Source organism: Adiantum capillus-veneris, chromosome 14, assembly GCF_014529385.1.
Source record: "Adiantum capillus-veneris isolate H3 chromosome 14, ASM1452938v2, whole genome shotgun sequence".
Taxonomy (NCBI): Eukaryota; Viridiplantae; Streptophyta; class Polypodiopsida; order Polypodiales; family Pteridaceae; genus Adiantum; species Adiantum capillus-veneris.
Window position 1 is genome coordinate 56,761,180 of NC_140944.1, and position 27,011 is coordinate 56,788,190.

The 27,011-nt window shown below is 40.0% G+C and overlaps 1 pseudogene; it reads right to left on the minus strand.

Annotated features, from left to right (window-relative positions):
• The window catches only part of LOC147442421 (uncharacterized), a 63,937-nt pseudogene that overhangs the window by 26,273 nt on the left and 10,653 nt on the right, over window positions 1-27,011 (minus strand).

A 27,011-nucleotide genomic window follows, 5' to 3' on the forward strand; every position in this document is an offset into this window, starting at 1 on the left:
GCCAAACAGCCAAAAACACGCATGTGCTCAATAGAAGGCTTTCTATCATGCCATGCTTCATATGGAGTAATAGATTGCAAAGCTTTCGTAGGACACCTGCTAAGTACATAAGTGGCACACATAATGGCCTCAAGCCAAAAAAAAATGCGCAAAGCTTGACTTTTGACCATACATCGTGCCATTTCCTTCAATGACCTGTTTTTCCTCTCAGCAACATCATTTTGTTGAGGTGTATAAGGAACTGTACATTGGTGTTTTATCCCACGACTAGCCAGAAATGCATTAAATTCATGAGACATATACTCCCCCCTCCGATCGGAACGGAGGGTGCCCATAGTACATTTCGAGACATTTTCAGCCATAGGTAGAAATTCTTTGAAGCACATAAAAACTTCGGACTTCGCTTTAAGCGGAATTACCCATGCATGCCTGGAGTAATCATCAATGAAAGTCACGAAGTACAGGTAATTGCCCAAGGACGGAGTTTGCATGGGCCCACAAACATTACTATGCACAAGTTGCAACCAGCATGTGGCCCGAACTGAACCGTCCTTTGGAAATTTAGAACGCTGCATCTTACCCAAAATACAGCCTTCACAAACATGTTTGACAGGTGCTTCAAGAGGCGGCAAAGAAGCAACCATATCAGATTTCTACAATCGTAGCAAACTAGCAAAATTCAGATGACCAAAACGTGCATGCCAAAGTTTTGCATCTGAAATAGCCCTTGAATCTGCAACAACATTTGCAAAATTTTGTCCACACTTGTCATACAAAGTGAGCTTATACAGCCCACGGCACAAAAGCCCGGATGCAACAATTTCATCACCAAAATTGAGATCATGAACTGTATATCTGTCATCCACAAATTTGACTACTACAAGTCCTAGTCTAGCAAGTGTGGATACAAACAAGAGATTCTTCTTGATCCCAGGTACATAAAGTGCATCAACAAGTGTGAAGAAACTGCCATTAGCATCAGTGAGCACAATCTTTCCAACTCCCTGAACTAGATAAGAGGCGTTGTTGGCACAAGTGATTAAACTCCCATGAGAGACAGACTTGAGAGATGTAAACAATTCACGATGTGAGGTAATGTGCTTTGTAGCACCACTGTCAAAATACCACACATGTGAATCTGCAACAACTGACAAGCATGCATCATGGACAGCAAGATTGTAAGTGCACTCTGCGCTAAAAGCCCATTCTGCATCAACATCAGCATTATAGTCTCCTTTCACATAAGACTCAACAATGGTTGCATTTGTAGTGGAACCAGCATTTGCAATGGAACCACCCTCTTTCTTCTCGGCCTCTTTGGCCTTCAACTTAGGACACGACTTGATCAAGTGATCATTGGCTTTACAATAATGGCAACGCATCTTCTTTTTGCCCTTATCATCAGAATTTCCAAACTAATTGCTGCCAGCAAAAGCATTAGGAATAGAATTTTTGCCACTCACAGCAGAACCATAAGAAGTGGCTGCATTGCTGTTACCACCCTTTCTTTGAGAAGCATTAAAAGCATGTTCAACTACACGCTGTCTAGTCCTGTTTTTTTTTGGAAAGTGACTCTTGCAACAGCAATGTGCATAATGCATCAAACTTGATAGCTTCTGTATTTCGTTGGGTTATAAGTCTCCAAGTACTAGCAAAAGTCTGATAAGAATCTGGTAAGGCATCAAGAACAATCTGCACAAGGGAACTGTCTGAAATAACTTCACCTACAGAAATAAGTTGCTCATTGATATCCTTGACAAAAGTGTCCATATCATCTTCCTCATGCATAATCTTCGACTCCAGCTCTTTACGCAGCAAAGCAATTTTAGCCTCATTGAGGCTTGCATAAAGACCTGCCAGAATATCCCAAGCCTGTTTTGTAGATTTTGTTGAACGGATGTGAGGAACAATGGTGCGCTTCACAGACAACACAATCAATGCATGAGCCTGCGCATCCTTAACATCCCAACGAGCTTGTTCTGTCGTAGGCAAAACAACTCTAACAGCTGCAATCCTTGCAGCAAGACGTGCAACATCCTCAACATCGCCTACATCCTCAGAACCAGGACGTACATCAATGCCCTGCACAATGTTCCAAACACCCTTTGACACAAGAACATGTTGCATCATATAAGCCCACATAGGGTAGTTGTCCACATCCAACCTATCCTCAGCAGCAAACATCTTGAACACATCTGTGTTGTTGTTGTCAACCATGGTAAATGCTGCACCTGATGTGAAAACTACCGGAAAATAGGAGAAATGGAGCGGAAACAACCTGTGCTATATAGCACAAACCGTAGAAGACTATAAGGCACCTGTTATGCAAAAAACGGCACTGACAGAAATTCTACACAAAATGACGAAATAGCCTGTGCAGTATTGGCTTTAGTGGAAACAGAGGCCGAAATGAGCCCAAATCAAAATTCTGAGCAGACCAAACTCTACGAGCTATCCCAAAATATTTGTCGACCTGTGAACGCTTGCCAAAGCTCACTGAAATCGGAGAAAGTGAGCGGGCGTGTGCTGGAGCAGCTGGCGACTAAGCTCGGAAGGACGTGACCTACTCTGATACCAATTGTTGGAATTAGGGTTGCAGAGAAACACACACAGCTTGTAGAAGACAAAGGAAGCTCAAGGCACACAATAGAGAGTGTGTTACTTAGTGTGCAAATGGAAAGATAGATAGCCCTAGAGTGATGGGCGTATATACAATGCACGGGGGGGAAAACCTCCTAAAGAGGGAAAAAATGCCCCGGCGGTCCTAGTGTGTTCACACACATCACTACCACATGTATATTGTAACACCAATCATATACATTGTATATGAACCTCGTAGGCAAGCTGTTTGTGGAGTCAAATCGAAATTCTGGCATTTGTCAAAAACCTAGCTTTTCTACTAGGACCCACTCGACCCCTGCTGAATGGTCAACTGATGATATAGAAAGGTTCTATTATGTTAGGGCATGCTGCTGTTCAAATCCCATTTGATTTGGTCGAGCTGACAGACTGCTATGGTCAGTTTTTGGTCGTAGGTCTTCGTGCACTGCTCGGTTTTTAGGGTTTTTTCTAGGGGTTTAGACTAGCTACCGGCCATACAAAATGGATCATTGACGAGTAAAGAACTTACCCCTCATGTCTCGTGTGAGACGGCGTTGAAAACGGACAACTGTAGACTCCGGAAAAGATGCACGAAAGAGGTCGAAAAGCTCTCTCTGCAATGACCACAAGTGGAAATGAGGTAGTTTTAGCCTACCTTGGATATCTATACCCGGACTTCCCGAGCCAATTTTCCCCAGATTCCCGCATTAGTCCTACTAGGCCGTGAAATCTATGTTAGACTCAAAAATTTCCTTGATCTGATTCCTATAGCTCATTCTGCAAGAATTTTGCAAAAGTAGGTCTGATCGCTTAATTTAGGCTTCCCGCTTCCATCTTCTGATTTCATTGAAAATTTTTGTGGTCCGCCTTGTCTTTCTGATCACCATAGTGTAATCTGTTTTTCCATCAGAGCTTCCTTGCTATTTATTATTAATTTTTGACCTGTTTATTAAAAAATCAAAGAAAATAACAAAATGCTCTAAAAAAGTAAAGTGAAAATCCAATAATTAAGAAAATCCTTGAAAAACATAACTTTATTGTTTTTTGTTGGATTTTTCTATTTTTAAGTCTCATTATCAATAAAAATGATTAAAAATACCCAAAAAGAACTGATTTTTGATGATTTTCTGATAGTGTATACACTATTTACACTCATCGGGAAGATATTATCAGTGAATTTTCCCTTCATGATGAATTATAAGGGCATTATTAGGTAATTTCTCAAAAAATCACACGTGAATATCGAACTTTTTTCTCCCTCTTCAAACATTGCCTTTAATTAGTTAGTACTTAGTGCCCTTCTACCCCTCCTAGATGACGTACTCCGGGACAACTGTGTGCATGGGTTGAAAAAATTGTGTCTATGCATAGCCATGGTTGGCTCTACCATGCTTTGAAGATCAATGCAATTCAAACCACTATGCTGTGCAAGAGCTGGGTCTTGAGTAATTAACTCAAGGATTTCTGATGTCGAGGTTTGTTGTTGATGTCTTCCAAAGAGCAAATCTTGTAGCTTGTGTGCTCTTTGTTTGATTGTACCATCAGGATGCTTCAGCATGCTGATTGCTTGAACTGTTGGTAGCACTTTTGATTGTTGTCGAGTTTTTTCTCTCCATTGGTAGCTTGGTCTACTTGGTGCTGTATGGTGTGGTGGAGTCTTTTGAGACTTAACTCGCCATTGCATGATTGGTTTTACAATTTGTGGAGAAGATAAGTGCTCCTTTTTCTTCCAAACCAATTTCAAGTTAAGTTCCTTTCTCAGAGATGCTCGTCTCTGTGTTTTTACCCTTGGAACCTTCTTTTGTTTTGTCGGTGAAGTTTTAGGCACCCAGATGTGAATCGGCTTATCCTTAAGCTGTGCTTTTGGTACCCAAATTTGCCTGACTCCTTGCATGCTACTTGTAGCATTTGCTTGTCAAGGGGATGGAGAAGATTGATTACTTCGTGGTTTGGTTTGTTGATTTCTTCCTTTCCATTCCTCCTTGCTTGGTGCAATTGGAACAATGAGTTGCCCACCTTGAGGTGTTAGCTTGAGCTGATTTGTATCCCAATCTAGTACTACTTTGTATGTCCGCATCCAGGGAATTCCAAGAATCATCGTCTCATTCATGTGTTCATCTGGTAAGCATACAAATTGATGAGGACATGAACATCCATGTACTATCACGTTCAAGTTGACTACTCCCAATGTTGGGGTTGGGTTCTTGTTTCATCTTTTTGTTGCATCCTTTGATTGTCGCTATTCCTGCTATCAATGCTTGACTTGTTGCCTTCTTGTACGTGGAATAATTGACTGCATTTACTCTAGCTCCTGTGTTGACCAAAGCATTGGTGCTATGATTGTTGAGTTGTACCTTGATGCGCACGTCCATTCCGTCTAACTAGTCACCATCTATTGAAACGGCATCGTTCGATAATTTTGATTGTCGATCATCTATTTCCAGAGTGTTGATAGGAATTGGTATCTATTGATTCTTGAGAGCAGCTTTCCGTTTGAGTACCCAAAGTCGAGCTTCCTCTTGGACTTCATCATTAACCTACTGTCGTTTAATCTTCCTTTGCTTGGCTGCATGCATTCTTTCTAGCAATTCATTGGTTAGCGGCAAATTGTATTTCTTTAAACAACATCCACTAATCCAATTAGCCATTGGTTCACCATCTAGGGTGGACAATTTTACGGTTCCACTTGGAGATACATCTTCAATGATAAACGGTCCATTTCCCTTTTTCTTAAACTCGGGAATATGTTGCTTAAGGGAATAGACTAAAACTAAGTCCCCTTTCTTGGAAATTTTTGTGATTACGTGGGAATCAAAAAACTGTTTTTGTTTTCGCTTTTGTGCATAGATGTGAGCTACAGCAGTTAGCCTTTGCTCATCTAGCTTTTCCAAATCTTCAAGTCTTTTTGACAATTCATGTCCAACCCACTCAAGATTCCGTGCTACCCTTAATGTCGGCAATAGAAATTCTATTGACAGTATGGCATCAAAACCATAAACAAGGTTAAAGGGTGTAGCATTTAAATCTGTTTTGAATGAAACTCGATAAGCCCATAAAGCAGCATGGAGATTTATTTCCCAATTTTTCCTTCCTAAACTAACAACTTTGGTCAGCGCCGAGCTAAGAATTTTGTTCCTATGCTCAGCGTGTTCGTTTGCTTGTAGGTGATAGGGAGCTGATTTGTTATGGATGACTATAACTTCATTAAGAAAATACTCGATTACCTCATTTAGGAAATGAGTTCCCCGATCAGTGACAATTTCTATTGGCAGTCCATATCTCATGAATACATACTCATATAAGAATGCATTAGTGGTTCTGGCATCATTCTTTTGAGTTGCTTTAGCCTCAGCCCACTTGGTCAAATAGTCTGTAGCTACAATGATATATTGAGCTTTGGTTCTATAAGCAGGTGGCTGTATTGGCCCAACAAAATCTATAACCCATTTTGTGAAAGCTCTAGCCCACATCATTGGTCTTAAGGGTATGCTATCTACATGTGTTGGCATTTTTGCTCGTTGACAAGCATCACACCTTCGAACATATTCTTTAGCATCTGCAAAAAGTGTTGGCCACCATATGCCTGCCATCAAGATTGCTATTGCGGTGGTCTTACTAGAAAAGTGACCTCCAGTTAATCCAGCATGTGCTTGTTCTATAATCGGAATATACTCCTCTTCATTTGCACAAAGTACAAATGTTGATTCTTACCTCTCCGTTACAATTGGTTCCCAATAAGAGCATAGTCTCTTGCTTCAGTTTCAATTGCTCTTTGACGGCGTTTACTCATATCCTCAGGCAATGTTCGCCTTGATAAGTAAGTAAAAAAATAGTTACTCCACTTAGGAACGGGTGACATTTGAAACAATCTTACATGAGGTATGGGTGTTTGTTTTTGACATTGAGGACAATCCTTTACAAAAGATCAAACATCACTCCTCATAGTCAGCCAAAAGACTCCAAGTCTCAAGATTCGTTGCATAGTTTGGTCTTCCGCAAAGTGAAGTCCTACTATGGTAACATGTATTTGACTTAAGTACTGTTTTTTTTCTTCAGGATTAATGGTTAAGAGCAATATTCCGTCTCCATTTCTTTGGTATAGCCTACCAACTAGTAATTGATACACAGCCGATTGCTCGATTAATCCGATCGTAATAGAAAGTGGTATCTATGAATCCACTTGAGCTATTGTCATCAATGACACAATCTTTTCCGACCATCGAGGTATCATTTCCATGCAGAACAAATAGGCATCTGGTAGATTATCGTCTACCCCTTTAGGTGATACTCCTGAAACAATCCTTGACAAATGATCTGCTCGCTGATGTGTAGTGCCCTTTTTTACACAGTGAAATCAAATTCTAGAAGAATGATGAACCATCTCACTACTCTTCATGTGTTGCATGGCTTGTTAACCAAGTACAACAAAGCTTGGTGGTCTGCAAAGAACACAAACTTGTTGGCTAATAAGTAATGTCTATACTTTTTAACAGCATATCATTCATAATCATTCCCTTTCAGTGGTGGTGTAATTCTTTTTCGCCATGTTCAAATGTTGGCTATCATAAGAAAGAGGAAAATCAATTTTCCCGTCTCCATGTTGAGCTAGTGTTGGAATAAGGGTTGCAGAGAAACACACAGCTTGGAGAAGACGAAGGAAGCTCAAGGCACACAATAGAGAGTGTGTTACTTAGTGTGCAAATGGAAAGATAGATACCCTAGAGTGATGGGCGTATATACAATGCACGGGGGGAAACACCTCCTAAAGAGGGAAAAAATGCCCCGGCGGTCCTAGTGTGTTCACACACATCACTACCACATGTATAGGGTAACAAATCCCCCCTAGAGTGATGCGGTGAACGAGAGCTGGCACATGAGTAAAGGGAAGTGCCATGCCCTGAGGACAGGATCAGTCCACAAAGGGGAGTAAGCCCAAAGCTTTGCGGAAAGCTTCAAGCTTCTCACGAGACAATGCCTTTGTGAAAAGATCTACAAGGTTGTCCTATATCGGCACATAAGCCAATCTGATCTCTCCTGCTGAGAGCCTCTCCCTAACATAGTGGTAATGCACCTCAATGTGCTTTGTGCGAGCATGAAAAACTGGGTTCCTCGCAACTGCCAATGCGCTCTGACTGTCAGTGTAGATAGTGTTCGCAGTGTCCTGTCCAAAACCCAAATCAGCCATAAGGCGTCTCAGCCATACACACTCAATCGTAGTTGTGAAGACTGCCCTGTACTCACTGCCCTGTACTCAGCCTCACAACTCGAAGTGGCCACAGTAGGTTGCTTCTTGCTCAACTATGATATACATGAACTGCCAAGCATGAAACAAAAACCACTTGTGGACACTCGCGTGTCAAAACAACCAGCCCAATCTGAGTCCGAAAAAGCATGTCAGTCTGGCGGCAATGATCCCCCCTTGGGATAAAACAAGCCAAGATGTAAAGTGCCACTAAGGTAGCGGAAAATCCTCTTGACAGCCTGCCAATGCTTAGACCCTGGGCTATGCATAAATCTGCTGACATGTGAGACTGCAAACTGAATATCAGGCCTCGTGTTGCGTACATAAATGAGGCAGCCAACAGCAGTCTGGTAAAGAGTGACATCAACAAGATCGCCAGCATCATGTAGACTCAACTTCAAACCTGTTTCCATGGGAGTGGCAATAGGTTTGCAATCCTCAAGTCCAAACTTACATAGCAATGTCTCTATGTAACTTTTTTGACACAAGGCAATACCACCATCACACTGCTTAAATTGTATACCCAAGTAATGATGCAACAGCCCCAAATCTTTCATCTTGAAAGTAGCATTCAAATCAGCCTTAAATTCAGCAATGTATCTCTCATTTGGTCCAGTGATCAGCAAATCATCCACATAAAGGACCACAATGAGAAGTACATCACCCTCACGCTTTACATACAACGTGCTTTCTGTTGGACTGTTACGAAAGCCTTGTTTGACCAAATGAGTGTCATATTTCTCATACCAAGCACGAGGATATTGCTTCAACCCATACAAAGCCTTGTTACATTTGCACACTTTGTCCTCTTGTCCTTTTATGACAAAACCGCGAGGCTGCGTTACATAAACTTCCTCAAATATGTCACCATTCAAGAAAGCAGTAACAATGTCTGATTGATGTACATCCCAACCAAAATGAGCTGCCAATGCACATAGAAAACGCACAGTAGTCATACGACAAGTGAGAGCAAAAGTCTCTTCATAATCTATGCCTTTTTGTTGTGCATAACCCTTTGCAACAAGTGGAGCCTTATGGCGATCGATGTCACCATCCGGCTTGCATTTCAACTTGTAAACCCACTTCGTACCAATGGCCTTTTTGCCAAGAGGCAAATCACATAAAGTCCATGTGTCATTTTCTATAAGTGCATCATATTCTGATTGCATGGCAGTCATCCAATTTTCTGAATTTTGTGCTTCATCAAAAGTCAGAGGCTCCTCAACATCATGTAAGCTACACACAGCCAAAGCATAACAATCTGATGCATAAGATGCATGGCGAGAGCCTGAACGAGTACGACTAGACAAAGGTGCATCCAATTTACTGTCACACAAAGTGTGCACCAGCCATTTTGGCATACCTCTAGCCTACTCATTTTCAGCCCTTTCCTCATCAAGTACATCATGTTCATCTGCATCAGTAATAGGCTGATCTAAAACATTTTGAGAAACCCCCATAGGCTGTACATTTGCCTCATTGGAACTTACATTCGTATTTCCACCACTGAAACGAGGCAACAAAGTGTCATAAATGTCCTTTGAGCTTACATTACTGTCTGTAGTACATGACAGCAAGGGCTGAACAGAATCTTCCACAAACACTACATCCCGAGAAACCAGAATACGTTTTGTTTGCAGATGAAACAACCTGTAACCTTTGCTTCAAGCACTATAACCAACAAAAATACATTTGACAGCCTTATCATCCAATTTTCTGCGCTGCACTTGTGGCACCAAAGCATATGCCAAACAGCCAAAAACACGCAAGTTCTCAATAGAAGGCTTTCTATCATGCCATGCTTCATATGGAGTAATAGATTGCAAAGCTTTCGTAGGACACCTGCTAAGTACATAAGTGGCACACATAATGGCCTCAAGCCAAAAAGAATGCGCAAAGCTTGACTTTTGACCATACATCGTGCCATTTCCTTCAATGACCTGTTTTTCCTCTCAGCAACATCATTTTGTTGAGGTGTATAAGGAACTGTACATTGGTGTTTTATCCCACGACTAGCCAGAAATGCATTAAATTCATGAGACATATACTCCCCCCTCCGATCGGAACGGAGGGTGCCCATAGTACATTTCGAGACATTTTCAGCCATAGGTAGAAATTCTTTGAAGCACATAAAAACTTCGGACTTCGCTTTAAGCGGAATTACCCATGCATGCCTGGAGTAATCATCAATGAAAGTCACGAAGTACAGGTAATTGCCCAAGGACGGAGTTTGCATGGGCCCACAAACATTACTATGCACAAGTTGCAACCAGCATGTGGCCCGAACTGAACCGTCCTTTGGAAATTTAGAACGCTGCATCTTACCCAAAATACAGCCTTCACAAACATGTTTGACAGGTGCATCAAGAGGCGGCAAAGAAGCAACCATATCAGATTTCTACAATCGTAGCAAACTAGCAAAATTCAGATGACCAAAACGTGCATGCCAAAGTTTTGCATCTGAAATAGCCCTTGAATCTGCAATAGCATTTGCAAAATTTTGTCCACACTTGTCATACAAAGTGAGCTTATACAGCCCACGACACAAAAGGCCAGATACAACAATTTCATCACCAAAACTAAGATCATGAACTGTACATCTGTCATCCACAAATTTGACTACAAGTCCAAGTCTAGCAAGTGCAGATACAGACAAGAGATTCTTCTTGATCCCAGGTACATAAAGTGCATCAACAAGTGTGAACGAACTGCCATTAGCAGCAGTGAGCACAATCTTTCCAACTCCCTGAACTGGATAAGAGGCGTTGTTGGCACAAGTGACTGAACTCCCATGAGAGACAGACTCGAGAGAGGTAAACAATTCACGATGTGAGGTAATGTGCTTTGTAGCACCACTGTCGAAATACCACACATGTGAATCTGCAGCAACTGACAAGCATGCATCATGGACAGCAAGATTGTAAGTGCACTCTGCGCTAAAAGCCCATTCTGCATCAACATCAGCAACACAGTCTCCTTTCACAGAAGACTCAACAATGGCTGCATTTGTAGTGGAACCAGCATTTGCAGTGGAACCACCCTCTTTCTTCTTAGCCTCTTTGGCCTTCAACTTAGGACACGACTTGATCAAGTGATCATTGGCTTTACAATAATGGCAACGCATCTTCTTTTTGCCCTTATCACCAGAATTTCCAAACGAATTGCTGCCACCAGAAGCATTAGGAACATAATTTTTGCCACTGGCAGCAGAACCATAAGAAGTTGCTGCATTGCTATTACCACCCTTTCTTTGAGAAGCAATAAAAGCCTGTTCAACTGCAAGCTGTCTAGTCCTGTTTCTTCTGGACAGTGACTCTTGCAACAGCAATGTGCATAATGCATCAAACTTGACAACTTCTGGATTTCCGTGGGTCATAAGTCTCCAAGTACTAGCAAAAGTCTGGTAAGAATCTGGTAAGGCATCAAGAACAGTCTGGACAAGGGAACTGTCTGAAATAACTTCACCTGCAGAAATAAATTGCTCATTGATATCCTTGACACTAGCAAGGAAAGTGTCGATATCATCTTCCTCATGCATAGTCTTTGACTCCAGCACTTTACGCAACAAGGAATTTTAGCCTCATTGCGGCTTGCATAAAGACCTGCTAGAATATCCCAAGCCTGTTTTGCAGATTTTGTTGAACGGATGTGAGGAACAATGGTGCGCTTCACAGACAACGCCAGCAATGCATGAGCCTGCGCATCCTTAACATCCCAACGAGCTTGTTATGTCGTAGGCAAAACAACTCTAACAGCTGCAATGCTTGCAGGAAGACATGCAACATCCTCAACATCGCCTACATCCTCAGAACCAGGACGTACATCAATGCCCTGCACAATGTTCCAGACACCCTTTGACACAAGAACATGTTGCATCATATAAGCCCACATAGGATAGTTGCCCCCATCCAACCTGTCCTCAGCAACAAACATCTTGAACACATCTGTGTTGTTGTTGTCAGCCATGGTAAATGTTGCACCTGATGTGAAAACTGCCCGAAAATAGGAGAAATGGAGCGGGAACAACCTGTGCTATATAGTACAAACGGTAGAAGACTATAAGGCACCTGTTATGCAGAAAACGGCACTGACAGAAATTCTGCACAAATTGACGAAATAGCTTGTGCAGTATTGCCTGTAGTGGAAACGGAGGCCGAAATGAGCCCAAATCAAAATTCTGAGCAGACCAAGCTCTTCGAGCAATCCCAAAAATTTTGTCGACCTGCGAACGCTCGCCAAAGCTCACTGAAATCGGAGAAAGTGAGCAGGCATGTGCTGGAGCAACTGGCGACTAAGCCCGGGAGGACGTGACCTGCTCTAATACCAATTGTTGGAATTAGGGTTGCAGAGAAACACACACAGCTTGGAGAAGACGAAGGAAGCTCAAGGCACACAATAGAGAGTGTGTTACTTAGTGTGCAAATGGAAAGATAGATAGCCCTAGAGTGATGGGCGTATATACAATGCACGGGGGAAAAAACCTCCTAAAGAGGGAAAAAATGCCCCGGCAGTCCTAGTGTGTTCACACACATCACTACCACATGTATATGGTAACAGCTAGTATACAATTGATAGCAGAATTGGAAGCATCTACATGTATGTGGAATATCTTTTTCCAATTTGGTGCTTTCAATATAGGAGCTAAAGTGAGAGCTTACTTAAGCCTCATGAAGGATTCTTCACATGCCTCGGTCCACTCAAAGTGTGTAATCAAGCTATACATGTGTTTTGCAATTATAGCGTACATATAGATGAACCATTGGTAATATCCACAATGCCCCATGCAGGCTTGTACCCCCTTAACTGTTGTTGGTCTAGGCAAATCATCAATAGCATGATTTTTTTCAATATCAATAGCTATCCCATTTTTAGACACTATATGTCCAAGAATTTTTCCTTGTCTACCCATGAATGTGCACTTTTCAAGATTTAAGCAAATCCTATAAAGTCTACATTTTTTGAATACCTTTTTGAGGTGTTCAAAATGATCAGCCCGGATTGCTGAATGTACACATAGATCATCCATATATACTTCTAAGAATTTTCTAAGATATTCTTTAAAAGCATGGCTCATCAACCTTTGAAATGTGGCTGGAGCATTAGTTAACCCAAATGGCATAACCCGATAGGCAAAAATATCCCATTCTGTTGCAAAAGCAGTTTTATGCTGATCTTTTGGGTCAACCAAAAGTTGATTGTAACCCGAAAAGCCATCTAAAAAGCTGTAAGCTTCTTTTCCTACAACTCATTCTAAAACATGCTTAGTGATTGGAAAAGGAAAGTTGTCTCTAATGGTAGCTGCATTGACTTTTCTGAGATTAACACACACTCGTAATTTTCCATTCTTCTTGACAATGGGAGACACCCAATCTGTGTGTTCAATTTCATAAATGAATTCGACTTCCTTTAGTTTTTCAATCTCTTCTTTTATCTTCCTGAAAAATATTTCATTATACGTGCATGGCCTTCGTCTACTTGGTTTTGCATCATCTCTCATGGGTATGGTATGTTGACAGATTTTTAGATCAACACCCTTGAGATCATTGTAAAACCAAGTGAAGATATCTCGGTATTCCTTTAGCAAGCTTAGCAAAAGCTCTTCTTCTTCTTCTGTTAGGTCATTTGCAATGTAAGCCGGTCTAGGCTCTTCTCCTAGTTCAGCTAGGTCTATCTTTTTAGCGTTTTCAGGCCCTTCGTAGGACTCGCCATGTTTACATAGTTCCCTAACAGGTTGTTCAACTATGATTTTTTGATCTTGGAGAGTATACTTTTTGTAATGGGATGGAACGCTCATTACATCCTTACCATCCTCTTCCGTGGTTTCCATTTCGATCGTACATATCTCCTTTAGAGTTGTTTTCAACTCTTGATATTTTTTTTCCGCTCGACTCGGGTCATGATTGGTTTCTTATCCTGTGGGTTTGCTTGAGTATCATGTTTTAGACATTTCTGAATTTTTGTTTGAAGGATATATACTAGTGATTTTGTCCTTGACACAATCATTTGCATCTATCTGCATTGAGAATTGTGTTCTACTAGAGATTGATGGCATAGGTCGTGTTTTCACGTTTTTGGTGTCTCTTTTTCGTCTATACCATTTTTGTCTTCTCAATTTCTGGTTGGGAAAGTCTAAAAACTTTTCCTCCCCTCCTTTCAAGAGTAGCTTAGCTCTCATATGTTCTTTTTCTGACCTCGAACCTTCTGAGGTAGCTGAGTGTTCATCTAGCTCATTTGTTGCATCGTAATAGAGGTTTGAAAAGATTTGTTGAGCTTTCATCAAATCCTTGGGTTCCTCATCTTCTTCTTCGATGTTGAGGGTTGAAAACATTTGGATGGGAATTATGTCATAGCCATCCTCATTGCTAAATTGAGTAGGCAAAGATGTATTCACACATACATCCATTGTCGCTAAAATTTGAGTCCACTCGAATGGCTCAAACTCAAGTACATAGGCTTCGTTTGTGCAGTCCCTTTCTAGGATACATTCTTCTCATTTTAAACTTCCATTTTCTGAAGCTCCACATATCCAAATAAGAGTATCTTTGTTTAACCAGGATGGAAGCTTAGTTTCAGCTGAAGAGATTGAGTCAAACTCTTGTATGGGTGTTTTCAAGACATCTCTATAAGTGTGATCTTTTATATTTACTCTTGTTATAGATCCCACTTGCTTCAAGTACAGATAATTGTTTCCCCAATCTTGGATAAGTTGTACCTACCGCATGAAAGATCTTCCCAATATGATTTCATAATTGAGTTTTTTTCCAAAGTCTACTATGGCAAAAGTGTGTTGATATTCAATTCCACAAGAATTGACTATCACCTTTTCGAGCAATCCTAATGGTCTCTCAATGTGTCCGTCAGCCAAATGCAATTTCATTCGAGTTTGTCTAATGGCTAGTTGTCCCCAAGATTCCCATACTGCTTTCGTGGCTATGGCTATGCCTGCTCCACTATTCAGTATTGCCATGGTTTCAATGTCATTATATTTCACTAAAAGGGTGGTGTTTCCTTCTTTCCCTTCGTAATATTCTTCGACTTTGTTCATGGGAATAGATCAAATCTCTTTGTTGTCCATTTCGTTTTTCAATTTTCCCAAATTTCTTGAGATTAGCCCCATTATCCCCACCTTCTCTAGGGTTTTCTGTAAAACATTCCATAAGTATGTCTGAGTTTTAACAGTTCTCCCAAGGTAAGAGTGCACTGGATGGGTGTAGACATGATTGAATGAATGTTGTCTACTTCTAGGGTATGTTCAGCTCTTTTTACTTGAGTGGTCTTACACACTATGGATTCATCTTCGCTATCTTCCAAGTAAGAAGGTAATGTTTTTAAGGTCAATGGTTTCGACATTCCTAAAGCTTCAAGTCCACAATCCCCATACAAGGATTGTACATCCATGTTCAAATCAATAGGTAGGTTATCCAACCATACTTCCTCTATAGGAGCTGACTTTAGAGTTAGGCTCCCATCATTGATCTCTCTAACATTTTCCCATAAGTGTCCTAGTCAGTCTTCCTCTACGAATGGAATTCCGTCTACTGCATCTTCGTTGTTCAACACTATAAGTTCTAGTTCTTTTGTTTCAAGGCGGGGTCATGCCACAACATCGGGTTTTTCTTTAATGTCTCTTACCACAAGCTCTTCAGGTTTTGCAATACTTTCAAGCTTGGGTTTTTGTTTTTCCAGCATTTCTTGCGTGATTCTTACCAAATTTTGATAAGCTTCCAGCTTAGCTGCTTCCATGTCTGGAGAAGGATAGTTTTTCCATTTGTTTTCCATGTTTTGGCATGCTTTAAGTCCTGCTTGGTAGGCTTTCAAGGCAACATTAATAGTCTCAATAACTTTATCAACTAGAATGGATCCTCCAGATTTCACGGTTGTTTCCTTGATTTCACTTCCAGTTTTTTTCTCATTTTCTTGGAATAGCTTTTTTGCCTTCTCCTCTATTTCAACCCGTTGTTTTTGTTTTCTCATCTCATATCTTTTGCTTTTGCTTCTTTTGATTCTTTGAGAGGAAACTTTTTTATTTTTTGAATCATCAGAGGAGTTGTGTTTCTTTTTCTTGGCTTGGGCTCTAGTGATTACCTTGATTGGAACAATCGGTTCACTCTCTGATGAGCTACTAGGTATCACTTGGACTATATTTACTACTATTTTACCCTTGTTTAAAGATGTTTAGGACAATCTCCCAAAAAGTGTCCTCCCTTTTTGCAACATTGTATGCAATAGGCTTCAACTGGCTTGAGGTTTTTGTCAAGCTATGGACATTCATTTTTCCAGTGATCATCAACACCACAGTTGTGACAGTTTCCAGTTCTTGGCTTAATCATGGGTATGACCATGGGAGGTCTGCCACCTTGATTAGTTACATAATACATTGGTGCGAGCTCTGGTGGAGCATAAATAACGGCTTCTTCCATTGGTGGTGGATGTGAATTATATCAATCTCCTTCTACCATTACTGTAGATGGACTAGGCTCTGCATAGGGTGTAACAGGCACTGATGCTTGTTCATCTATGACTCCTTCAGAGTGCATGTACTTTACAGGCATTGCATTATGTCCTGAGAACGGAGGTTGTTGTCCCAACATAGGTTGAGGTCTTTCCATGCCCATTGGTGGTCTCTGAGCTTGGGCCATATTAGGCTGATATCTGTACATGGGTTGTCCTTGTGGCCTCATAGGCACGTACTGAACATTCCCATCATACTTTTGTCTGAAGTAGCACTCGTGGGTCTCATGCTTGGTCCATTTACCCTCAATTTCACATCATTTTTGTAGCCTAATTAGTTGTCCCGGTTAAGGTATCCCTTGTCCTGGTCCCCTCATAGGTGCTCTTTGCATGTTGTTCATCATGCCGTTCATCATTTTGAGCATATCTTCTATGGCTGAAAGTGGTGTTGCAGCAGTCGTTCCCACTTGTGCTAGTTTAGTGGATGCTGTTTTCTTGCTTTGGTTATCTTTAGGGACATCTTCTTCATTAAAAATATCACAATTGTCTCCTAAGTCAATAGCATCTGACACACACTCTTCTAGGGTTGTATGCTTTTTACTATAGAGTATAGCCTGAAGTCCTTTGTTTAGCATTCCCTCTAAAAACAAAGATACGGGTCGTTCTTCTGCAGGTATCTCTAGCCCTGGGCATCTGGCAATGTATTGTTTCATTTGAGTTGCACAATCCCCCCACAATCCCTAACAGACTCACCATGTTTCTGTTTAAAGCTGTAGATTTGAGCTACCGTATTATGTTTGATCCCCGTTTTGGAACAAGCAGCTACAAATCCTTGAGCTAATGTGTTCAAATCCATGATTGACCTTGGTGGAATGTTTTGGAACCATGTCAATGCTTTTCTTTCTAATGTCATTCCAAACCCCTCGAATTATGGAAATCGAATATACATTCTGCTCTTAGCACTTGCTTAAAGCTTGCTAAGTAGTCGTATGGATCCCCTGATCTGCTATATTTTCTAACCCATTTTTGAAAATCAGTTGGTCTGACGCGTCTGTTTGGTTCAACTCCCGGTCTCCTGGCAGTTGGTCCTGTTCCGAGTCCTTCAAACCAGTCTATTGAAAATAGTGACTCATGTGGCCCTAGACTGGCCTTAGTGTCACATGGTTTTCTACGTGATGAGGTGGTTTCTAGTTTCTTCACATTACTCTCAGATGATCTCTCACGATGTTTATCTCTTGGAATGGTTTCTGGTCCTTGTCCCAATATCCAATCTCTTACGGAATACCCTTGGTATTTGGTTTGTTCTACCTCCTCAGGAGTCATCATAACAAAGTTGTTGTTATAACAATCCCTAAACAGGTAGGTTAGTAGGTATGCTGATCCCTTATCTTTGATCTTGAAGATATAGATGATCTTCATGGCCGTTAGTTGTCCTCATTTGGCATGCAAAGTCCACTGAAGATCTTTTATGTTTCTATCCTCCCAACAATAGACTCCAATCCTAGGATTATCCGTACTAAGCCGTTTCAAAAGCTTCAAATCTACTTGATCGTATCCCTTGAATTCTAAATATCTAGGATTATGGTGTTTACTTCTAACCCCTATTTGTCTACCACATCAGGGTTTTCGGCCTGTACATACTGAGTTCCGTTTGTGTCCATGTATATTTTTTCTTGTTTGTTTTCCATAATCTCTTCTTCAAACTCAATACCATGGTCATCAATGGAATAGCATAATCCTCGTTAGGGTCCAAGTAAACGTGGCCTCCATGGCTGTTAGTCTTGTAAAAAGAGAGTAAATGCTTATAGCGCATTGTCGTTCCGATTTTCGAATGAGTCGAGTAAGAAGACATTTTAGATGTTGAATCCGAAAAAGTGTCTAAGATTTCTTCAAGGATTGTGTGCAAGGAATTGCCTTGATTCACGCTTTCTTCGGTGGATACTCTACTGGAGGTTTCCCCAGTATGCCTTGATTTCCTAGTACACGACCAGATCTCAGGTTCATAAAGACTTACGAAGCTTTGGATAGAATACTCACCTTTGGATTGACTTGTCGTCAATTTCCACTTGATTCGATTGCAGTTTTCTATCAAGCCACTGATTCCTCGTCTGCAACCTGATTCATGTGTAAATTTGATCAAGTTAGCTATTCTTCTATAAAGACAGTAGATTTTTTGCTAAGCTTCGTGATTGGTCTACGTGTATCACTTCAACTCGAGCTATGTGAGTCAAACTGACTTTTAGATTCGACTTTAGCAAAAAATCAAGGATTAATCTGCAACCTGGAAACAGAGTGAACATGCACCAATTTGGATCTCCTATTGAATCCAAAATTGCGCGGCAGCTTTGTATTATGTTAGTCTAACACTGTACAAGTTCAAAAATCAAAACTGATGTCTCTGGGTAGCAGTAATAAATAATCATGAGTATTTACTTTTGTTAGTCTTTTGCACTTTTTGGATTGGTTTGGCAAGTATACAACCTGTTAAAGTCTCTGAACAAGTTTCAACAAGTTTGGACAAAATCTGATCAAGCTTATCAACTGTTTATGTCCGCAGATTTTAATTTCAAGAATCTGGCTTAAGTCTCACTTTTGTGATTTAAATTTCACCAAAATTGATTTGTGAGGTCTACTTGATATGCTTGACCTTGTGGTATACTCAAATGTGCAAAATTTTCAAGTTTTGAAGCAGATCTAAATAATCGCAATTATTTACTCCAACTATATTTTTGCAAATTTTTGTCCCAACTTTGACACAGATCTGTTAAGTACCTCAAGTTAAGGTCCTAACCAAGTTTTATCAAGTTTGGACAATTTTTTGTCAAATGGTCATCAATTTCCCGTCCGCAGACTAACTTTGCAAATTTGGTCACAATTTTCAATCTAGTGATCCATATCTTACCAAATTTTGTTTGTGGGCTTGTTACACCATGGTAAAACTAGTGGTATGCTGACTTGGTCAAAAAAGTTGAAAAATGGGACAGATATAAATAATTGCGATTATTTATAACTGTCAATTTTTTGCATCTTTTTGGTCAATTGAGCATGTACACATGTTTATCACATCAATATAAGCCTATGAATCAATTTTCAACAAGTTTGGACAAATTTTTTCCAATTTACACTCAAGATTCAAAAAAGTCGGTACAAACTTTAGTTTTTACCCAAGTTTTTGTCAGTTTGGTGATCCAAATCTTTTGGGCCTTTACAAAAGTTGTTTGTACACATGCAATGAGTCAATGGTATGAACCTTGGTCAATTTGGAGCAGAAAGTTAATAATCGCGATTATTTACTTCAAGCTTGAAATGAACACTTTTTTGCAATTTTTTCAAAGACATTCTTTACATGAGCTATTTAAGCCTATGAATCAAGTCAAACCTTAATTTGGCCTAAAATGTCAAGAAAAAGTAAATAATCTGAGTTTTGGCCAACTCTTGAAAATTTTACATCGAAGTGTCCTTGAGCTTACCAACTGGTTCAGACAACTTTTAAGCTTACTCTCTGGTCGGATTGAGTGGTTTCAAGTCTTTTTGTGCTATTTCTAGCCGTAGACTTAAAATTTTGCAACTTCATATAACAACTCACACTTTATTCTTTCAAAGAGAGCAATGTTCTGAAATCCACCTCGGATCCTACTTACCCTACTCCTAGATTCCCATGCAATGGAGTTGTGAAAAGTGTCCACAAACACTCATTTTCTTATCTTTTATGGTTTTCTGAGCACTGATCTTAAGACTTGTTTTGTCTACCAATCATCCTCAAAATCCTAATCTAATCCTACAATCTTACAATCTTACAATCCTAAAGGCACTCAGCAAGTATGATTACTTCCAAGCTACCTCTACACAGCAAAAGACGACAATCTTAAGCTATGCGGTTTCTAAAAGAAAGTTTTGAACTCTAGGCGATCCTAAAGGAAGTTAAAGGATAACTTCACAAGACACTCGTATTTTTTCCTAGTTTAGGTCTCTTCGATCCTCAGCAGCGGGGCCAAATGTGGGACGTATGTCTAACCTCACCATCCTATCTTATTGTTGTATTAGCGAGAACCACGATTAAATTGTCAATCCATGGGACGAAGCTGACTCGACTAGTGCATAGAGGCTACAAGAGGTTGTCAATCTCTCGGGAAAACAACTAACAACTCGCATCTAACTCAAGTTACACTCAAATGACTGAAATCACCAAAAGCCAATCGCTCATCGACAAACAAATCACATCCGTTATAGCATCAAATGATATCCAAACATAACGAAACTTCTAGAACATGTTTATAAGACCTAAGCACACATGCTTGGTTTCAAACCCCACTTTAGGTCAAGTTTCAAAATCGCGATTATTCACAGCAGTGGATTTTTGACCTAGTCGTTTTCGACCCAAAATGCATCTAAATGCTTAGCAATGATGCCCCAATACCCCGCCTATGCTTAGTTTTTGATTTGAAAGTGTAAATTCCTAGTTATGATGAAATTAGGCCGCAGGTCAGCGACACCAAAAGCTACAAATTACTGTGAATTGCTTACGTCAATGCGTAGAGCTCTTACCTGCGGTTGCGATGCAACAAACGCGACTGCAATGTGACAACCGGGGAGGGAGTAGGAAGCGCGAGAAGGAGAGGAGTGAGCGCCGTTAGCTCACGCTGTGTATTTCATTATCCAAAACTTGAAAATAACTTACAAAATATGGCTTTTATACCTTAGCCAAGGTTTTTGGTGGTCAAAACTAATAATCTGGGAGTTCTACCAAAGATGGGTAATGATAGGTTGATATAATTTAGAAGCTTGTAGCCCCAGCTCATTAATTACAGAGTTTATTCGAGAAAATAGGAGTTATAATATTCCCGATTTATCAAAATAATAAGTGTTTTACAATGAGAACTCCGAAAAATGGTATCCGTGTTAACTTGTTGCTAACATTATTCTTAGCATCCAAAAGCATGAAGAGAAGATAAAGTTTCAAGTAAAGTCTTTAAAACACATGCATGCAGATGTCATCCTTGGACATCAGTGGTTAGACCAACACAAGGCCCACAAAGAAAATACAGTGATAATACTCTCTTTTCCAAGAGGTAGCCATAAACATTTACAGGTACCGTTACTGCTAGATTTAGAGCTGCAAAAGTCACAAGAATCAAAGACAAATCTTGCGCACAAAGGTAAAGCTAAAGTGGACCTTCCACTAATTAGCACAAATGGTGTGACAGCATATGCCTCTATATCAAAGAACCCTCGTGGATCAGATACTTCTAGCAAGTTAGGCTTTCAAAACTTCAAGTCAATTGCTAACCCAACTGAAACGTCTAAGAGACACTTAGAAAAGCAAAGATATGTCAGCCCAAGTACTCAAGAAATCAAGAGAAAGTAAATTAAGTGTTTGTTCAAAGCAATTCAGTCAAAGTCAATGATCCGATTTGGATTAAAGATAGGAAATCAACATAGAAAAACAAACACATGAGATGGATAGCATCACAATGGAGCTTAAAGGAACAAGAGTACTATAGAGAAAATAAACAGATATGGATACCAAAACCTTAGGTAAGGAGATGAAGTAACATCAAGTCCCTCCCAAGAAAGAAGGCCCACCAAGTATCAACCTCGACAATATCCTAGGATACCTAACAAGAAGGTATACAATAGAACAACATCAAAAGATGCCACAACTCACAAGGAAATACAGAACAGAGATGGATCTCAAAGAATCATCCTCTTGGACAAGGATTCTACACAGGTTATACAAAGATTTGGCTACCAATCAATCACAAGCCAACTGCAACTACACCAGACCTGCATGAAGATCTCAAGAACTCAACAAGACCTAGAGCTAAGAAAAGTCAACAAAGGAGTTACAAAGGTCCTCAAGAGATTTGGATTCATAAGTCTTCCAATGAACCGAGTCAAAAGCCAGATGTCGACAACCAACAGAGGCCTATAGCAATCTCAAAGACTCCTATCAACATCTCTAATTGGAGAATCAAACAGATAATGAAGTCTTCACAATCAAAGAAGGACAACCCAACTAACAAATCTTTTGATTCAAAGATGATAAAACAGGTATGGCAAAAGAAAATTTTATTGCCAACTTGGTCCTTCACTAATCCTCTTTTTGAGGATTCAAACTTACTTTTACCTGAAGAAATGTTTGTAGTAAGCACAAGAATGTAAAAATTCAAGTCGCCATGGTGCAAAACACACTCTTTGGCATAGTCAAAGTCAGGCTGTTGAGCCAAAAAATGAGCAAAAAAATAGTCCCAAAGGTTCAACTCGTAATAAACTCTGTGCTAAGAGTCATAATTAATAGGCTTACGCTCAAGCTGGAAGAGTTGAGCATATCTAAGTTGTGTCACTCATGTTAGATGAGATGAGCATAAGAGTCAAAGTCTATTAACTTACAATTGGTGGAGTGTCATAGAGTCCAACACTCACGCACAATGCACAGTAAGATGAGAGCACATATCCTCGACAACGAAAACCATTCTTAAAAGGGCGCCATCTTGTAAAGCCATGACATATGCTTTCATGGCTACACCTTCTTTCTGAAGAACCCATCAAACATATTTCTTGCACATCATATTGTTTTCCATGCATTTTTGTGTATGCATATATAGGAAGTCCCACCATTGGATAATAAGCATTAGACACTCTTGTTTCTTCCGCCTATGCACCTTGACTGGACTACAACAGGCAAACCAATGTTCCATCATGCTACCCTTTCATATTTGCGGCCTTTTTAATTCCATATCTATCAGCAAATAATCCCTTGACTACTTTATTAATATTTTCCATGCTAATAAGTACTCCAATAATGCGCGTTCCCAAAGGTACTTTTTTCCCACGAGGTTTTTTTCCTTTGGTCATCCAGGTATTAGACCCTAATTTAGATCCTTATCGTTCTACTTCCCTTGTGCATACTTTTAATAAACAGCAATCTCATCATTATGTTATTACAACGGACAAATACAACATCATCTCTCACATGAGACATTTTTGGACCAATGAAGATGCTACATCAAAATAAACTTCATCAACAAATTCAACGACAAATGAAGACAATCATCCCATCAACAACTAATCAAAACCTTCCATTGCCTCCACGAACACTTCTCAAAAGTGCTCGAGGACGGCCACTAAAATCGAGAGGGGTGAATGTTAATTGAGCCAACATCAGTTAACATGAGCACCTAAAGATTGAAGCTTTATGAATGGACATCGAAGATGAATATGAAGAAGTAGTGAAGATTAGAGTTACACACTTTTCACCTTTTTCCAAAATGGCTACGTCTTTAATTTCCCGATTTATTTAGCCATTGTTTGTAACGTATTAGGGATCAATAAGAGTTCCAAGATGTAAGGAATAGGTCAGGTAGTGTACCTAGGTTGCAGATACAATAAGTTGTGGAGCCTCAAAGGTCTTGGGCGCCAAGACATTACACATTTTAAACCTTGGCTAAGGTATAAAAGCCAACTTTGTAAAGTTTTGATTATGTTTTGGATAAGAAATACATAGCGTGAGCTAACGGCACTCATTTCTTTTCCTTCTCATGCTTCCTACTCCCTTGTCGGTTGTCACATTGCAGTGCCATCTACTGCGTTGCAACCGTAGGTAAGAGCTCTACACAGTATTGATGTAAACATATCATGGTAAACTATAGCTTTTGGCATCACCAACCTGCAGCCTAATTTCATTTCATAAGTAGCAATTTAAGCTAGGAAATCAAAAAATAAGCGTAGGCGGGGTATTGGGGCATCATTGCTAAGCATTTAGATGCATTCGGGATCAAAAACGACTAGGTCAAAAACTCACTATTGTTAATAATCGTATTTTTTGCACTTCATCAAAAGTGATGTTTGAGACCATAAGCATGTGTGCTTAGGTCTTATATACTTGTCCTAGAAGTTTCATAACATTTAAATGTCGTTTGATGCTGTAACAGTCATGTTTTGTTTGCCGATTGGTGACTAGCTTTTGATGACTTAGGTCATTTGAGTGTAGCTTGTGTTAGATGTTAATAGTCTATTGTTTTCCAAGAAATTGACACCCTCTTGTAGCCTCTATGCACTAGTCAAATCAGTTTCATCCCATGGACTGACAATTATTCTCGTGGTTCTCGCTATGTCTACAATAAGATAGGAGTGAGGTTAGAAACTAATCCCACACTCAAAGTGGCCTGAGAGAGTTCCAGAGGGACCTTTTAGACATGCACTCAAGGCTCGAATAGCCTCGTTCACTCAATATGATCCTAAAGATGCTTCCATAATTTCAAACGTGCGGTGCCAAGAAGGCTCCCATGCGCATCGAGCTATACGTTATCTCGGGCCGTTTTTTGGACAAGCCCATCAATGAGCCACCAAAGGGGACTCAAGTTGGCTAGATGCAAACCTCCCAGCCCACGTGCTCTAAGTTACGGACACTCAACCTCTTGGTGAAGGTGTCACCTTGAGTGTCCAGGGCACACCCGTAACACAAGTCCGAAAAAGCATGTAAATCTAGCGGCAATGATCCCCCCCTTGGGATAAAACAGGTCAAGTTGTAAAGTTCCAATCAAGTAGCAAAAAATCTTCTTGACAGCGTGCCAATGCTTAGACCCTGGGCTATGCATAAATCTACTGACTTGTGAGACTGCAAACTGAATATCTGGCCTCGTGTTGCATACATAAATGAGGACTCCAGAGTGACATCGGCAAGATCACCACCATCATGAAGACTCAATTTCAAACTTGTTTCCATGGGAGTGGCAATAGGTTTGCAATCCTCAAGTCCAAACTTACATAACAATGTCTCTATGTAACTTGTCTGACACAAGGCAATACCACCATAACGTTGCTTAAACTATATACCCAAATAATGATGCAATAGCCCCAGATATTTCATCTTGAAAGTAACATTTAAATTAGTCTTAAATTTAGCAATATGTTTTTCATTTGGTCAAGTGATTAGCAAATCATCCACATAAAGAACGACAATGAGAAGTCCATCACCCTCACGCTTTTACATACAATGTGCTTTCTATTAGATTGTTATGAAAGCCTTGTTTAACCAAATGAGTATCAGCTTTCTCATACCAAGAACGAGGAGATTTCTCCAACCCATACAAAGCTTTTTTACATTTGCACACTTTATCCTCTTGTCCTTTCTTAACAAAACCGCAAGATCCTGTTACATAAACTTCCTCAAATATGTCACCATTCAAGAAAGTAGTCACAATGTCTAAATGATGTACATCCCAACCAAAATGAGGTGCCAATACACATAGAAAATGCACAATAGTCATACGACAAGTGGGAGCAAAAGTCTCTTCATGATCTATGCCTTTTTGTTGTACATAACCCTTTGCAACAAGTCAAGCTTATAGCGATCAATCCCACCATTTAGCTTGTGTTTCAACTTGTAAACCCACTTTGTACCAATGGCCTTTTTGCAGGAGAAAAATACATAATGTCTATGTGTCATTTTCTATAAGTGCATCATATTCAGATTGCATGGTTGCCATCCAATTTTTTGAATTCTGTGCTTCATCAAAAAATAGAGGTTCCTCGACATCATATAAGCTAGACAGAGCCATAGCATAACAATCTGATGCATAAGATGCATGGTGAGAACCTGAACAACTATGACTAGACAAAAGTGCACCCAATTTACTATCACACAAAGTATGCACCAGCCATTTTGGCATACCTCTAGCCTACTCATTCTTAGCCCTTTCCTCATCAAGTACATCATGTACATCTACATCAGTAATAGGCTGATCCATAACATTTTCAAAAAACCCCATAGATTATACATTTGCCTCACTGGAATTACATTTGAACTTCCACCACAAAAAGAGGCAACAAATTGTCATAAATGTCATGTGAGCTTACATTATTGTCTCTAGTACATGACAACAAGGGTTGAACAAATTCTTCCACAAACACAACATCCCGTGAAACCAAGTTGATACGCTTTGTTTGCGGATGCTACAACTTGTACATTTGTTTTTGGCACTATAACCAACAAAAATACATTTGACAGTCTTATCATCCAATTGCATTTTTGGCACCAAAGCATAAGCCAAACAACCAAAATCTCGGATGTGCTCAATACAAGGCTTTCTATCATGCCATGCTTTATATGGAGTCATAGACTACAAAGCTTTTGCGAACATCTGTTAAGTACACAAGTGGCACACATGATGGCCTCAAGCCAAAACAAATGCGGAAAAGCTTGACTTTTGACCATACATCAATCCATTTCTGTAAGTGACCTATTTTTCCTCTCAACAACACCAGTTTTTTGAGGTGTTACTATCGGTTATCTAGAAATTCATTAAATTCATGAGACATATACTCCCCCCCTCTGAACGGAGGGTGCCATAGTACATTTTGAGACATTTTCAACCATAGCCAAAAATTGTTTGAAGCACATAAACACTTCGGACTTTGCTTTAAGCGGATACACCCATGCACGCCTGGAGTAATCATCAATGAAATTCACAAAGTAAAAGTAATTGCCCAAGCACGGAGTTTGCATGGGCCCATAAACATCATTATGCACAAGATGCAACTTGCATGTGGCCCTAACTGAACCATCCTTTAAAGACTTTGAACGCTGCATCTTACCCAAAATACAGCCTTCACAAACATGTTTCGCAGGTGCTTCAAAAGGCAGCAAAGAAGCAACCATATTAGATTTTGCAAACGCAGCAAACTAGCAAAATTCACTTGTTCAAAACATGCATGC